Source organism: Dendrobates tinctorius, unplaced genomic scaffold (assembly GCF_039654945.1).
Source record: "Dendrobates tinctorius isolate UK_male_01 unplaced genomic scaffold, ASM3965494v1 ptg000065l, whole genome shotgun sequence".
Taxonomy (NCBI): domain Eukaryota; kingdom Metazoa; phylum Chordata; class Amphibia; order Anura; family Dendrobatidae; genus Dendrobates; species Dendrobates tinctorius.
The window spans coordinates 18,870,056-18,886,638 of record NW_027361733.1 but is presented as its reverse complement, the minus strand read 5'-3'; the positions used below and the strand labels follow the sequence as shown (position 1 = coordinate 18,886,638).

The 16,583-nt window shown below is 49.6% G+C and overlaps 1 long non-coding RNA gene across 2 annotated transcripts in view; it reads right to left on the bottom strand.

Annotated features, from left to right (window-relative positions):
* Nucleotides 1-16,583, bottom strand: part of LOC141094738 (uncharacterized) — a 412,361-nt gene that overhangs the window by 119,120 nt on the left and 276,658 nt on the right. For both annotated transcript variants that reach the window (XR_012233165.1, XR_012233164.1), the window contains exon 2: nucleotides 6,006-6,120. This is a non-coding gene — a long non-coding RNA (uncharacterized lncRNA). The remainder of the gene's footprint in view (nucleotides 1-6,005; nucleotides 6,121-16,583) is intronic.

Here is a 16,583-nt window from a genome sequence, read left to right as displayed (position 1 = left end):
CATCCCAGCCCTCCACCATCATGTGAAAGACCGCATTGTCCATGCACTCAAGCAGTCAGTGAGCGGAAAGGTGCACCTCACAACTGATGCATGGTCCAGTCGGCATGGCCAGGGCCGTTACGTGTCCATCACTGCGCACTGGGTTAATGTGGTGGATGCAGGGTCCACAGGGGACAGCGGTGGTGGGACAGTGCTGCCTAGCCCACGGTATAGGAAACAGTTGGCTGTAGGCGTTCGACCCTCCTCCTCCTCCTCCTCCAGAAGCGAAAGCTCGTCCACAGAGCGGTCGTACGAGCACTCCATCTGCAGCTGCCACTGTTGCACACGATGTGTCCCCCTATCGAGCAGCTAGTGGAAAGCGTCAGCAGGCTGTGTTGCAGATGATGTGTTTGGGCAACAGACACACCGCCGAGGTGCTGGCCGAGTCATGGCTGGGCAGTGTACATCTTGAGGCAGGCAAGGTAGTTAGTGATAACGGCCGTAATTTTGTGGCAGCCATAGCCCTTTCAAAACTCAGCCATATACCTTGCTTGGCTCACACCTTGAACCTGGTGGTGCAGTGCTTCCTCAAAAATTATCCGGAGTTAACAGCCCTGCTCCAGAAGGTGCGAAGACTGTGCGCGCACATCCGCCGGTCGCCTGTACACTCCGTTCGTATGCAGAAGCTGCAGCGATTGCTCCACCTTCCCAACCACCGCCTCATTATCGACATTGCAACAAGGTGGAACTCCACCCTGCACATGGTGGAGCGGCTGTGCGAGCAGAGGCAGGCCATAATGCATTTGTGGGAGGATACACGGCCAGGCACTTTGAGAGCAGACATGGAGTTGACAGGTGTGCAGTGGTCGAAGCTGAAAGACCTCTGTAAAGTCCTTCAGTGTTTTGAGGAATGCACACGGCTGGTAAGCGCAGACGACGCCATCCTAAGCATGAGCATCCCACTTATGCGTCTGCTCATGCAAACTTTGACGCACCTTAAGGAGCAGGCGTCTGCAGCCAATGTTGATGAGGAGGAAGAGGAGGAGGGAATCCTTGATGACATTCAGCCATTGTCTGCTCAGGGACCTCTCCTGGACGAGGTGGAGGAAGAAGAGGAGGAGGATGATGGGGATGATTACTTAGGGGAGGAGGATGCATCTCGTGGGGCAAGTGAAAATGTTGGCATGGCAAGGTCTGGTACAGGGTTTGTGCGTGACTGGAGGGATGTGGATTTGCCAGAAAGTGCTCCTCCACCCAGCACTCGCAGTGCATCATTGACACCGGGAACATTGGCCCACATGTCAGATTATGCCTTGCAGATCCTAAAAAGGGACCCACGCATTGCCAAAATGATGAAAGATGACGACTACTGGTTGGCCAGCATCCTGGATCCACGCTATAAAGGCAAATTACAAAACATCATGCCACAGGAGAACCTTGACCTAATATTGGCTAATAAACAAGCAACTCTGGTAAATCGGTTGCTTGAGGCATTCCCAGCACACAGCAGCGGTGATGGTTCTCACACGAGCCGTACGGGCCGGGGGCAGCTTGGCAGAGGTGTTCGTGGTGCACACAGCAGAAGTGGCGTTGGAGACAGGGGTTTCATGACAATGTTGTGGACTGATTTTTCAAATACCGCTCACACAACTGGTAATACTGCATCGATGGAAAGTGACAGGAGACAGCAGTTGTCAACTATGGTTACAAACTACTTTTCCTCCCATATCGATGTTCTCCCACACAGGTCATTCCCCTTTGACTATTGGGCCGCTAAACTGGACACCAGGCCTGAATTGGCCCAATATGCCTTACAGGAGCTCGCTTGCCCAGCTGCAAGTGTGCTATCGGAAAGAGTCTTCAGTGCAGCTGGATCAATCCTGACAGAAAAAAGGACCCGTCTGTCAACCTAAAATGTGGATGATCTAACCTTCATTAAAATGAACCATGCATGGGTTTCCAAGGATTTTGTCCCACCTTCCCCTGATGACACATAGGGTGACAGAAAAATGGCTTGCTTTGGTCCACCTCTTCCTGGGACTTCACCTATTTCGCCTTTTGCATCAGCTGAATGTCCAACATCAACATATGCCACTTTCTAAAACTCCCTAACTGTGCTGCCTCCCCCCCCATGGCCGGGGTCACCACCTAGCGCACGACACCGTGCGAGTGCCGTTGCCCTGGACAGGTGGGTAGGCCGACTCTTGGGTGCGGGCACTGGCACAGGGTCCCTCATAGTGCAATCAAGTGTCTCTGACGGTGGTGGTGCACACCCGCCGTCAGACACACCGCCGTACTATGAGGGGCCCAGTGCCAGTACCGACGCCCACGAGTGGGCCCCCCTTGCTTGGGCAGGGCCCCAGCATTTGCAATCTTTACCTCTCCCTGCTCCTCCGCTATGTAATCTGGGCCGTCAAATCCATACTGTGCCTGACACCGTCTGAGCCTGCCTCCTGATGTACAGACATATATTTTGAATGTGTATGCTATCCATACATGTTATCCGGGGATACGGTACCCTTTCTAACCTTTGTGCAATCACGTGCAATCCATACTGGGCCTAACACCGTCTGAGCCTGCCTCCTGATGTACAGACATATATTTTGAATGTGTACACTATCCATACATGTTATCCAGGGATACGGTACCCTTTCTAACCTTTGTGCAATCACGTGCAATCCATACTGGGCCTAACACCGTCTGAGCCTGCCTCCTGATGTATAGACATATTTTGAATGTGTACGCTATCCATACATGTTATCCGGGGATACGGTACCCTTTCTAACCTTTGTGCAATCACGTGCAATCCATACTGGGCCTAACACCGTCTGAGCCTGCCTCCTGATGTATAGAAATATATTTTGAATGTGTACGCTATCCATACATGTTAACCGGGGATACAGTACCCTTTCTAACCTTTGTGCAATCACGTGCAATCCATACTGGGCCTAACACCGTCTGAGCCTGCCTCCTGATGTATAGACATATATTTTGAATGTGTACGCTATCCATACATGTTATCCAGGGATACGGTACCCTTTCTAACCTTTGTGCAATCACGTGCAATCCATACTGGGCCTAACACCGTCTGAGCCTGCCTCCTGATGTATAGACATATATTTTGAATGTGTACGCTATCCATACATGTTATCCGGGGATACGGTACCCTTTCTAACCTTTGTGCAATCACGTGCAATCCATACTGGGCGTGAGAACGGCTGGCGAGCTGTTAAGCAAGCTACAGCACCTGTGGTTTGCACACGTAAGTTTTTCATTTTTTCAGGAATGATGGTTAGGCCTAATTCCGGAACTGCGGTTGACCTGCACTTACTGGGAAATCATTGTTCGCGGGTAATAATTGTAATCAGTGATCCCCATCACTAACGTTGTTCAGCGGGTTATCTGCACCTGTAAGCGACAAACGCTGGCCTTTTCAGTGTAGCGCACATGCAGCCACGGACATGTAATGGCATGACACACCAGTTATTGGCCAATCTCATGTGCCAGAGCCTCACGTGTCCCTCTAGTAAGCCGGACTCGGACCGCGGGGAATGACGGAGTCTCGTTCGTTAACGGAATTAAGCTTGCAATGTGTGCATCTGTTCTGTAGCTGGCATGGTTGAGGTTTCCCAGGTGGAGTCGAATTTAACCGTAGGCTCCACTCCTGGTGGTGCCCTTCTGGACATTCCTTTAAGGTTCAGCTTTGCAACCATACTGCCCACGTAAAACAAACACTTTACCTTCATGAACGCTGTTTGGAGGGTCATGACTCGTGGGAATAACGCCGCCCAATCAGTTAACCTGCTAGAGAGATCGTTCGTTGCTCCCAAGCATGACATCACACTCCCTAGGAAGAAGGTAATGCCACTGTGGCGACCGTACTCCTGGGGGCGACACAAGTGCACTGATGCCCAGCCACTGCTCGATGAATCTGCTGGTACATTGACCCAGACCACTACATTCCCCTCGCACGCTACTCGGCCTGAATCTGACCCTGATGAAACTCAGGTTACCCTTCCCATATACAGTTCCATCTTACACGGTGACAAAGAGGAAGCTGCAGATGAAAGTGCAGGTTCGGCCCACCCGCCATCAGACACACCACCGTACTATCAGGGGCCCTGTGCCAGTGCCGTCGCCAACGAGTGGGCCCCCCCCTGCTTGCTCAGGATCACAGCACTTGCAAAGTTGAAATACTGTGCAAAGAGATGGAAGATGGGGACGACGAGGAGTCCAGACAAGTATAGGGATTCCCTAGCGAGGAGACTTATTTGATTGTTTTCAATGTTGGGACAGCAATTTTTGGGGAGCACTATACTCTGGAGAATGATAGATGGTGCCCACCATACACTGGAACATTCAAAAGGTGGACATCAGACACTGGAGCAGCATTTACAGGGCCCATTATACACTAGAGCAGTAGAAATGGGGCCCATTATGTTTGGAGCATTATTTGGGCCCATAAGACAGTGGAGCTTCATCCATGGGGACCAACATATACTGTAGCATTATGTGGAGCTCATCATATACTGTTTCAAACATTATATGGGACCAATGATTCTGTATGGAGAAATAGATGGGCCTCGTCATGAGATGTAAAAAGTGAAGTATTTTTCATTGTACTATACCGCTATTTCTCTGCCGTATCGGAGCATGATGAGTTGTGGTATGTGTTAAAGGGGCGCTCTTTCGCCCAGGGCACATGAAAACCTGGAGCCAGCCCTACCCCCCCACAACTTTAGCCAAATAACCCCCATTTTTCAGTGAGTAACTTGTATTATGAAGTTAATTAAGGTTGACAAGCTTAAGTAAGAAGAATTGATGCTTTTGGCATTCAAATGGGCACTGTAGGTGTGTTTCCTGTCCTCCTCTCACTTTTATTCCCCATTGACTTACATTGGGTTTCGTGTTTCGGGACGACCCCGACTTTTCCCTATAATCGGACGATCTTGCTCGACCCGACTTTTGGAAAAGTCGGGTTTCACGAAACGAAACGCGACCCTAAAAAACCAAAAGTCGCTCAACTCTAGTGGTCACTACTTCTATTCCTCCGGTGTATACGGCAGGACCATTAGTATCCGTACAACCTCGGGGACCGGGCCCCGGCCTTGCGCTTAGAACTTGTAGGAAGGGTCTCTTCTCACCCACGTCCTCTGTTCTCTTTTACTCCTCACGTTCCGTACTAATCCTTTCTTTCTATGGAGAGTCAAGCTTTCAGTCTATGTTGCTCTCTCTCCCTTTCTCGTGCCAGCAGACCCAGATCACTGGGATCTGCTGCAGCACTTCCATCCATCTATCCCTCTCTCTAGGGATCTTCTTCTCTCTCCAACCAACTACTGACTAACTGACTTAAACTCTTCCTGCTCCTTGTAATCTAACTCCACCCACCTCCCAGCACGTTTCATGTTCCAAGCAGGGAGCCACCAATGGGTGCTTTGCTATACTCCAAGCAGGGAGCCGCCGAAGGTGCTTTGCTACACTACTTTGTGGTGTGGGGGTGCAGGTGTTGGAGTGTGGTCAGGAGTCTCCACCTTACCTGGGTGGTCAGGAGGAGGTGCAGTACCTCTGTGGCGACTGAACCCTCAGGGACGCCATATTAATATACCATAATGCATACAATATCGCTTTTATGGTGACCAAAACATGAAAAAAATGGTACCAAAAGATGGTACATATAAAATATTATCCTTTATTAGAAATATAATAGGAACTAATACCAAAGAAGATGCAAGACAAACAAGGAGGGACTACAATGCCATGGGATATCCCACAAAAACAACCCACTGGTATGAAATACACAATAACTCACAAGCCATTGTCAAGTAATAAAGCAATATACTACTACACAGGAAAGGAACATATACCCATAACCTGCTTAATAAGTATAGACTGCCCCAATGAGCATATAACAATAATAACAAGATAGGCTAGTATGTAACTTTACACTATGTGAATAGATGTTAACTGTACAGTGTATAGGATGCTATATACAGATGAAACATGGCACTAAAGTATATGGCACATACCAATGTAGTGGCTGGTGGATATCCCCGGACATCCCTCTGCCCCGACGCGCGTTTCACTCAGCTTCTTTGGGACACCTCAGACACATCACAAACTTAGACAAGTCTTTTAATGCTCCTAAAATAAATAACAATATGAGACTTAGTATCACAACCAACATTTTTTTTACATAGAGGTACTATATATATGATGTTGGCTCAGATTAATGTCGTTCTGGTCTTGTGCAGCACATTCCCACACGATGCCCAAAAAAATACCAGTGTTATTATAATGCTCCTGAATAAAAATATCTACCCTATGCTGAGCCCCTGAATAGATAATTGCCCCTCACTATATTCCATGCACAAAATATGATCCTCACACTGTCCTCTTATGGTACATGCCCCCACACTGCCCCCCTCATTTTCATACTGGGCCCCCTTTTCATACTGTGTTCCCTCATCACACCCCCCCTCTTTGGCATACTGTCCTCTCCTGGCTGTTCCGTAAGAGTGAGTTTCCAAGTAGCACAGTCCTTGCGCTTTGGACAGAGCGGAAAGCCCGTTCTGCCCAAAGCCCTGCCACTTTCTGTACGCACGGTAATTCCAGATGTGTTGATTGAACACATGCGGTATCACCGCATCGCATACATAGACCAGGTTATTAACCTGGCGGAGACTGAGCATCTCCGCAAGGTAAACAGATATGCTGCATTCTAAAACGACGTGCCGCATGTCCGGATTCGTGGGTATGTCACCCGCGTATTAGGACGCAAAGTATAGACGGGATTTCATAAAATCCTCTCCACTATGCTGTAACATCTAGACGCTGCAGATTAAACGCTGCAGCTGTACGCAGCACTCAATCCGCAGCAAATCCGGATGTAATATGGCCCGTAGAAACATACCCTTAGGCTGGGGTCACACTAACCAACGCAAAATACGGTCAGTATTTTACATGCGTAATACGGATGAATGGCCCCTAAACAGTGCTCCGTATGTCATCCGTAATCAAGGTGTGGTCGCGTATTTTGCGCATGTCTGCATCTGTATGTAATCCGTATAGCATCGGTATGCCGAGATTTTCTCGCCGGCTTGCAAAATGGACATATAATGGAGCCCTATGACAGGTTTTATAACAAAAACCAAAGAATAGATATAGACACATAGAATGCATATATATATATATATATATATATATATATATATGTAGAGTTGAGCGAAACGGGTCGAAAAAATTCAAAAGTCGCCGACTTTTGGCAAAGTCGGGTTTCATGAAACGAAACCCGACCCTAGGATGAGGTCGGCCACGAGGTCGGCGACTTACGCGCCAAAGTCGCGTTTCAAAAGTTTGTTTTGCGCTCTTTTTCAGCCAATCAGGATCCACGGACACTGTGGGCAACGTGATGACCTAGGCACGGGTCACCACCATCTTTCAGAAGGGCATGCAAGTGATTGGCTTGCTTTGGTGGGCGTCACAGGGGGTATAAAAGGGCGTGCACGCCGACCGCCATCTTACTTCTGCCGATCTTAGTATAGGGAGAGGTTGCTGCTGATTCTGTAGGGAGAGCGTTAGGCAGGGAAGAAGACAAAAAAACTGCTTCTGCTGCTAGCGATTTGGCCTGCACAACACACAAGTCACTGTGTGTGCAGTGCAAGGGGAGGCTATATTGTGGTGTATCAGTGGTGTTGGTTGCTGGGCTGCCTTTTAAGGCTTCCTGACACGCTGGCATTGCTGTTTACCCACTGCTCCGCAAACTGCTTTTTTAAAAGCAATCCAATCTCCCTTATCCTCTAGTCACTTTTGTCACAGCTGTGCCATCGAGCCTGTCACATAGCGCTCAGATATCAGTGGGCCTCACACAATCCACAAGTGTCCAGTGTCCAAAAGTGTGCGCAGAGATTCAAAATCTCCATTATCCTCTCGTCACTTTGGTCACAGGCAGCTGTGCCATCGAGCGTGTCACATAGCGCTCAGATATCAGTGGGCCTCACACAATCCACAAGTGTCCAGTGTCCAAAAGTGTGCGCAGAGATTCAAAATCTCCATTATCCTCTCGTCACTTTGGTCACAGGCAGCTGTGCCATCGAGCGTGTCACATAGCGCTCAGATATCAGTGGGCCTCACACAATCCACAAGTGTCCAGTGTCCAAAAGTGTGCGCAGAGATTCAAAATCTCCATTATCCTCTCGTCACTTTGGTCACAGGCAGCTGTGCCATCGAGCGTGTCACATAGCACTCAGATATCAGTGGGCCTCACACAATCCACAAGTGTCCAGTGTCCAAAAGTGTGCGCAGAGATTCAAAATCTCCATTATCCTCTCGTCACTTTGGTCACAGGCAGCTGTGCCATCGAGCCTGTCACATAGCGCTCAGATATCAGTGGGCCTCACACAATCCACAAGTGTCCAGTGTCCAAAAGTGTGCGCAGAGATTCAAAATCTCCATTATCCTCTCGTCACTTTGGTCACAGGCAGCTGTGCCATCGAGCGTGTCACATAGCGCTCAGATATCAGTGGGCCTCACACAATCCACAAGTGTCCAGTGTCCAAAAGTGTGCGCAGAGATTCAAAATCTCCATTATCCTCTCGTCACTTTGGTCACAGCTGTGCCATCGAGCCTGTCACATAGCGCTCAGTTATCAGTGGGCCTCACACAATCCACAAGTGTCCAGTGTCCAAAAGTGTGCGCAGAGATTCAAAATCTCCATTATCCTCTAGTCACTTTTGTCACAGGCAGCTGTGCCATCGAGCCTGTCACATAGCGCTCAGATATCAGTGGGCCTCACACAATCCTCAAGTGTCCAGTGTCCAAAAGAGTGCGCAGAGATTCAAAATCTCCATTATCCTCTCGTCACTTTGGTCACAGCTGTGCCATCGAGCCTGTCACATAGCGCTCAGATATCAGTGGGCCTCACACAATCCACAAGTGTCCAGTGTCCAAAAGTGTGCGCAGAGATTCAAAATCTCCATTATCCTCTCGTCACTTTGGTCACAGGCAGCTGTGCCATCGAGCGAGTCACATAGCGCTCAGATATCAGTGGGCCTCACACAATCCACAAGTGTCCAGTGTCCAAAAGTGTGCGCAGAGATTCAAAATCTCCATTATCCTCTCGTCACTTTGGTCACAGGCAGCTGTGCCATCGAGCGTGTCACATAGCGCTCAGATATCAGTGGGCCTCACACAATCCACAAGTGTCCAGTGTCCAAAAGTGTGCGCAGAGATTCAAAATCTCCATTATCCTCTCGTCACTTTTGTCACAGGCAGCTGTGCCATCGAGCCTGTCACATAGCGCTCAGATATCAGTGGGCCTCACACAATCCACAAGTGTCCAGTGTCCAAAAGTGTGCGCAGAGATTCAAAATCTCCATTATCCTCTCGTCACTTTGGTCACAGCTGTGCCATCGAGCCTGTCACATAGCGTTCAGATATCAGTGGGCCTCACACAATCCACAAGTGTCCAGTGTCCAAAAGTGTGCGCAGAGATTCAAAATCTCCATTATCCTCTCGTCACTTTTGTCACAGGCAGCTGTGCCATCGAGCCTGTCACATAGCGCTCAGATATCAGTGGGCCTCACACAATCCACAAGTGTCCAGTGTCCAAAAGTGTGCGCAGAGATTCAAAATCTCCATTATCCTCTCGTCACTTTGGTCACAGGCAGCTGTGCCATCGGGCCTGTCACATAGCGCTCAGATATCAGTGGGCCTCACACAATCCACAAGTGTCCAGTGTCCAAAAGTGTGCGCAGAGATTCAAAATCTCCATTATCCTCTCGTCACTTTGGTCACAGGCAGCTGTGCCATCGAGTGTGTCACATAGCGCTCAGATATCAGTGGGCCTCACACAATCCACAAGTGTCCAGTGTCCAAAAGTGTGCGCAGAGATTCAAAATCTCCATTATCCTCTCGTCACTTTGGTCACAGCTGTGCCATCGAGCCTGTCACATAGCGCTCAGATATCAGTGGGCCTCACACAATCCACAAGTGTCCAGTGTCCAAAAGTGTGCGCAGAGATTCAAAATCTCCATTATCCTCTCGTCACTTTGGTCACAGGCAGCTGTGCCATCGAGCCTGTCACATAGCGCTCAGATATCAGTGGGCCTCACACAATCCACAAGTGTCCAGTGTCCAAAAGTGTGCGCAGAGATTCAAAATCTCCATTATCCTCTCGTCACTTTGGTCACAGCTGTGCCATCGAGCGTGTCACATAGCGCTCAGATATCAGTGGGCCTCACACAATCCACAAGTGTCCAGTGTCCAAAAGTGTGCGCAGAGATTCAAAATCTCCATTATCCTCTCGTCACTTTGGTCACAGGCAGCTGTGCCATCGAGCGTGTCACATAGCGCTCAGATATCAGTGGGCCTCACACAATCCACAAGTGTCCAGTGTCCAAAAGTGTGCGCAGAGATTCAAAATCTCCATTATCCTCTCGTCACTTTGGTCACAGCTGTGCCATCGAGCCTGTAACATAGCGCTCAGATATCAGTGGGCCTCACACAATCCACAAGTGTCCAGTGTCCAAAAGTGTGCGCAGAGATTCAAAATCTCCATTATCCTCTCGTCACTTTTGTCACAGGCAGCTGTGCCATCGAGCCTGTCACATAGCGCTCAGATATCAGTGGGCCTCACACAATCCACAAGTGTCCAGTGTCCAAAAGTGTGCGCAGAGATTCAAAATCTCCATTATCCTCTCATCACTTTGGTCACAGCTGTGCCATCAAGCCTGTCACATAGCGCTCAGATATCAGTGGGCCTCACACAATCCACAAGTGTCCAGTGTCCAAAAGTGTGCGCAGAGATTCAAAATCTCCATTATCCTCTCGTCACTTTGGTCACAGGCAGCTGTGCCATCGAGCGTGTCACATAGCGCTCAGATATCAGTGGGCCTCACACAATCCACAAGTGTCCAGTGTCCAAAAGTGTGCACAGAGATTCAAAATCTCCATTATCCTCTCGTCACTTTGGTCACAGGCAGCTGTGCCATCGAGTGTGTCACATAGCGCTCAGATATCAGTGGGCCTCACAATCCACAAGTGTCCAGTGTCCAAAAGTGTGCGCAGAGATTCAAAATCTCCATTATCCTCTCGTCACTTTGTTCACAGGCAGCTGTGCCATCGAGCGTGTCACATAGCGCTCAGATATCAGTGGGCCTCACACAATCCACAAGTGTCCAGTGTCCAAAAGTGTGCGCAGAGATTCAAAATCTCCATTATCCTCTCATCACTTTGGTCACAGCTGTGCCATCGAGCCTGTCACATAGCGCTCAGATATCAGTGGGCCTCACACAATCCACAAGTGTCCAGTGTCCAAAAGTGTGCGCAGAGATTCAAAATCTCCATTATCCTCTCGTCACTTTGGTCACAGGCAGCTGTGCCATCTAGCGTGTCACATAGCGCTCAGATATCAGTGGGCCTCACACAATCCACAAGTGTCCAGTGTCCAAAAGTGTGCGCAGAGATTCAAAATCTCCATTATCCTCTCGTCACTTTGGTCACAGGCAGCTGTGCCATCGAGCGTGTCACATAGCGCTCAGATATCAGTGGGCCTCACACAATCCACAAGTGTCCAGTGTCCAAAAGTGTGCGCAGAGATTCAAAATCTCCATTATCCTCTCGTCACTTTGGTCACAGGCAGCTGTGCCATCGAGCGTGTCACATAGCGCTCAGATATCAGTGGGCCTCACAATCCACAAGTGTCCAGTGTCCAAAAGTGTGCGCAGAGATTCAAAATCTCCATTATCCTCTCGTCACTTTGTTCACAGGCAGCTGTGCCATCGAGCGTGTCACATAGCGCTCAGATATCAGTGGGCCTCACACAATCCACAAGTGTCCAGTGTCCAAAAGTGTGCGCAGAGATTCAAAATCTCCATTATCCTCTCGTCACTTTGGTCACAGCTGTGCCATCGAGCCTGTCACATAGCGCTCAGATATCAGTGGGCCTCACACAATCCACAAGTGTCCAGTGTCCAAAAGTGTGCGCAGAGATTCAAAATCTCCATTATCCTCTCGTCACTTTTGTCACAGGCAGCTGTGCCATCGAACCTGTCACATAGCGCTCAGATGTCAGTGGGCCTCACACAATCCACAAGTGTCCAGTGTCCAAAAGTGTGCGCAGAGATTCAAAATCTCCATTATCCTCTCGTCACTTTTGTCACAGGCAGCTGTGCCATCGAACCTGTCACATAGCGCTCAGATATCAGTGGGCCTCACACAATCCACAAGTGTCCAGTGTCCAAAAGTGTGCGCAGAGATTCAAAATCTCCATTATCCTCTCGTCACTTTTGTCACAGGCAGCTGTGCCATCGAACCTGTCACATAGCGCTCAGATATCAGTGGGCCTCACACAATCCACAAGTGTCCAGTGTCCAAAAGTGTGCGCAGAGATTCAAAATCTCCATTATCCTCTCGTCACTTTGGTCACAGGCAGCTGTGCCATCGAGCGTGTCACATAACGCTCAGATATCAGTGGGCCTCACACAATCCACAAGTGTCCAGTGTCCAAAAGTGTGCGCAGAGATTCAAAATCTCCATTATCCTCTCGTCACTTTGGTCACAGGCAGCTGTGCCATCGAGCCTGTCACATAGCGCTCAGATATCAGTGGGCCTCACACAATCCACAAGTGTCCAGTGTCCAAAAGTGTGCGCAGAGATTCAAAATCTCCATTATCCTCTCGTCACTTTTGTCACAGGCAGCTGTGCCATAGAGCCTGTCACATAGCGCTCAGATATCAGTGGGCCTCACACAATCCACAAGTGTCCAGTGTCCAAAAGTGTGCGCAGAGATTCAAAATCTCCATTATCCTCTCGTCACTTTGGTCACAGCTGTGCCATCGAGCCTGTCACATAGCGCTCAGATATCAGTGGGCCTCACACAATCCACAAGTGTCCAGTGTCCAAAAGTGTGCGCAGAGATTCAAAATCTCCATTATCCTCTCGTCACTTTGGTCACAGGCAGCTGTGCCATCGAGCGTGTCACATAGCGCTCAGATATCAGTGGGCCTCACACAATCCACAAGTGTCCAGTGTCCAAAAGTGTGCGCAGAGATTCAAAATCTCCATTATCCTCTCGTCACTTTGGTCACAGGCAGCTGTGCCATCGAGCCTGTCACATAGCGCTCAGATATCAGTGGGCCTCACACAATCCAAAAGTGTCCACTGTCCACAAGTGTGTGCAGAAATTCTAAATCTCCCCTGTCCTATAGACACCTTGTACCTTGTTTTACATTACTATATAGTTTGTTGGATTTTGTCTACATTTCTACCAAAAATGAGGAAGGCTGGTGGAAGAGGCCGTGGAATTGGGCGGGGGTTGGCAGCTGGTAATGATGGTGTTGGTGGTGGATCTGATGGTAGTGGCAATAGCAAAATAGGACCGAATGCAGGAGGTGCTGACCCTGCGTCATCGTCTGGCTACATAAGGCCTCGAACGCTTAGTTTTCTAGGAGTTGGCAAACCGCTTTTAAAGGCAGAGCATCAGGAAAAAGTTTTGTCTTACATTGCTGACTCAGCCTCCAGCTCTATCGCCTCCTCTTCTTCAGTTGTAAAAAGTAAAAGCACTTAGTCGTCATTGGAGGCTCATGTTCATGAACCACACCTTTCCTTGTGTCCTTCACCCCAACCAAGATTGAAGGATGACGCAGGCCATACTACTGATTACTCCATGGAGCTGTTTTCACATACCATGCCTGGATTATCAAGTGAAATGGTGAATTACCCAGGCCAAGATGAATCTGACATGGAGTGCACTGATGCACAGCCGCTGATGGATGAGTCTGCTGGTACATTCACTCAGAGCACTACATTGTCCTCGCAGTGTACAGAGCCAGATTTTGACCCTGATGAGACTCAGGTGCCCCTTCACGCACACTATACCACCATACACGGTGACACAGAGAAAGGTGCACATGACATAGAAGAGGAGGTGATGGATGACCCAGTTGTTGACCCAGATTGGCATCCATTGGGGGAAGAGGGTGCTGCTTCCAATAGCTCAGATGAGGAGCATCCACAGCAGACATCGACATCGCAACAGCTGTTATCTGGCAGGCCCGGAGCACTCCAAAGACAGGTTCCAAACATCAAAAGAGTTGCTGGACAGCTTGTCCAGAGGGTCAAAAGATCACAGCGTGCTAGGCCGCAAAATGTCTGCCAAAGTAGGAAGAGTGCAGTGTGGCACTTTTTTGAACAAAATCCTCATGATCAGGCCAAGGTTATCTGTAAGAAGTGCGCAAAGACCTTTAGCCGAGGGAAAAATCTGAAAAATTTGAATACCAGTTGCATGCTTAGACATTTAACCAGCATGCACTTGCAAGCGTGGACACAACACCAAACCTCAAGTGCCACATGTGCAACTGATCACAACGAAGGTAGTCAGCAACGCTACATTGTTTCCCCCACTGTAAGCCCACCGGTTAGCACAGCAGCAAATGTTGAGGTGTCGTTGCAAGACCACAGCAGTCAGGGAATCCCACTGTTATATCAACGAAAGACTGATTCTAGGCCATCAGAAAGAACACCAACTCCATCACCATCATCAACCCTCTCTCAGTCCGCCCTGTCCACCGCTACTTCCACCATATGCAGCTCTCAAGTCCAGCTCACCCTCCCAGACACTATGAGTAGGTCAAGAAAGTACTCAGTCTCTCATCCGCGTACACTGGGTTTGAACGCCCACATTGCCAAACTAATCTCGTTTGAGATGATGCCCTTTCGGTTGGTGGAAAGCACAGCTTTCCGCGAACTCATGGCCTATGCAGTACCACGCTATGACCTACCCAGTCGCCACTTCTTCTCTCGCAAAGCCATCCCAGCCCTCCACCATCATGTGAAAGACCGCATTGTCCATGCACTCAAGCAGTCAGTGAGCGGAAAGGTGCACCTCACAACTGATGCATGGTCCAGTCGGCATGGCCAGGGCCGTTACGTGTCCATCACTGCGCACTGGGTTAATGTGGTGGATGCAGGGTCCACAGGGGACAGCGGTGGTGGGACAGTGCTGCCTAGCCCACGGTATAGGAAACAGTTGGCTGTAGGCGTTCGACCCTCCTCCTCCTCCTCCTCCTCCTCCAGAAGCGAAAGCTCATCCACAGAGCGCAGTCGTACGAGCACTCCATCTGCAGCTGCCACTGTTGCACACGATGTGTCCCCCTATCGAGCAGCTAGTGGAAAGCGTCAGCAGGCTGTGTTGCAGATGATGTGTTTGGGCGACAGACACACCGCCGAGATGCTGGCCGAGTACTTGAAGCGACAAACTGAGTCATGGCTGGGCAGTGTACATCTTGAGGCAGGCAAGGTAGTTAGTGATAATGGCCGTAATTTTGTGGCAGCCATAGCCCTTTCAAAACTCAGTCACATACCTTGCTTGGCTCACACCTTGAACCTGGTGGTGCAGTGCTTCCTCAAAAATTATCCGGAGTTAACAGCCCTGCTCCAGAAGGTGCGAAGACTGTGCGCGCACATCCGCCGGTCGCCTGTACACTCCGTTCGTATGCAGAAGCTGCAGCGATTGCTCCACCTTCCCAACCACCGCCTCATTATCGACATTGCAACAAGGTGGAACTCCACCCTGCACATGGTGGAGCGGCTGTGCGAGCAGAGGCAGGCCATAATGCATTTGTGGGAGGATACACGGCCAGGCACTTTGACAGCAGACATGGAGTTGACAGGCGTGCAGTGGTCGAAGCTGAAAGACCTTTGTAAAGTCCTTCAGTGTTTTGAGGAATGCACACGGCTGGTAAGCGCAGACGACGCCATCCTAAGCATGAGCATCCCACTTATGCGTCTGCTCATGCAAACTTTGACGCACCTTAAGGAGCAGGCGTCTGCAGCCAATGTTGATGAGGAGGAAGAGGAGGAGGGAATCCTTGATGACATTCAGCCATTGTCTGCTCAGGGACCTCTCCTGGACGAGGTGGAGGAAGAAGAGGAGGAGGAGGAGGATGATGGGGATGATTACTTAGGGGAGGAGGATGCATCTCGTGGGGCAAGTGAAAATGTTGGCGTGGCAAGGTCTGGTACAGGGTTTGTGCGTGACTGGAGGGATGTGGATTTGCCAGAAAGTGCTCCTCCACCCAGCACTCGCAGTGCATCATTGACACCGGGAACATTGGCCCACATGTCAGATTATGCCTTGTGGATCCTAAAAAGGGACCCCCGCATTGCCAAAATGATGAACGATGACGACTACTGGTTGGCCAGCATCCTGGATCCACGCTATAAAGGCAAATTACAAAACATCATGCCACAGGAGAACCTTGACCTAATATTGGCTAATAAACAAGCAACTCTGGTAAATCGGTTGCTTGAGGCATTCCCAGCACACAGCAGCGGTGATGGTTCTCACACGAGCCGTACGGGCCGGGGGCAGCTTGGCAGAGGTGTTCGTGGTGCACACAGCAGAAGTGGCGTTGGAGACAGGGGTTTCATGACAATGTTGTGGACTGATTTTTCAAATACCGCTCACACAACTGGTAATACTGCATCGATGGAAAGTGACAGGAGACAGCAGTTGTCAACTATGGTTACAAACTACTTTTCCTCCCATATCGATGTTCTCCCACACAGGTCATTCCCCTTTGACTATTGGGCCGCTAAACTGGACA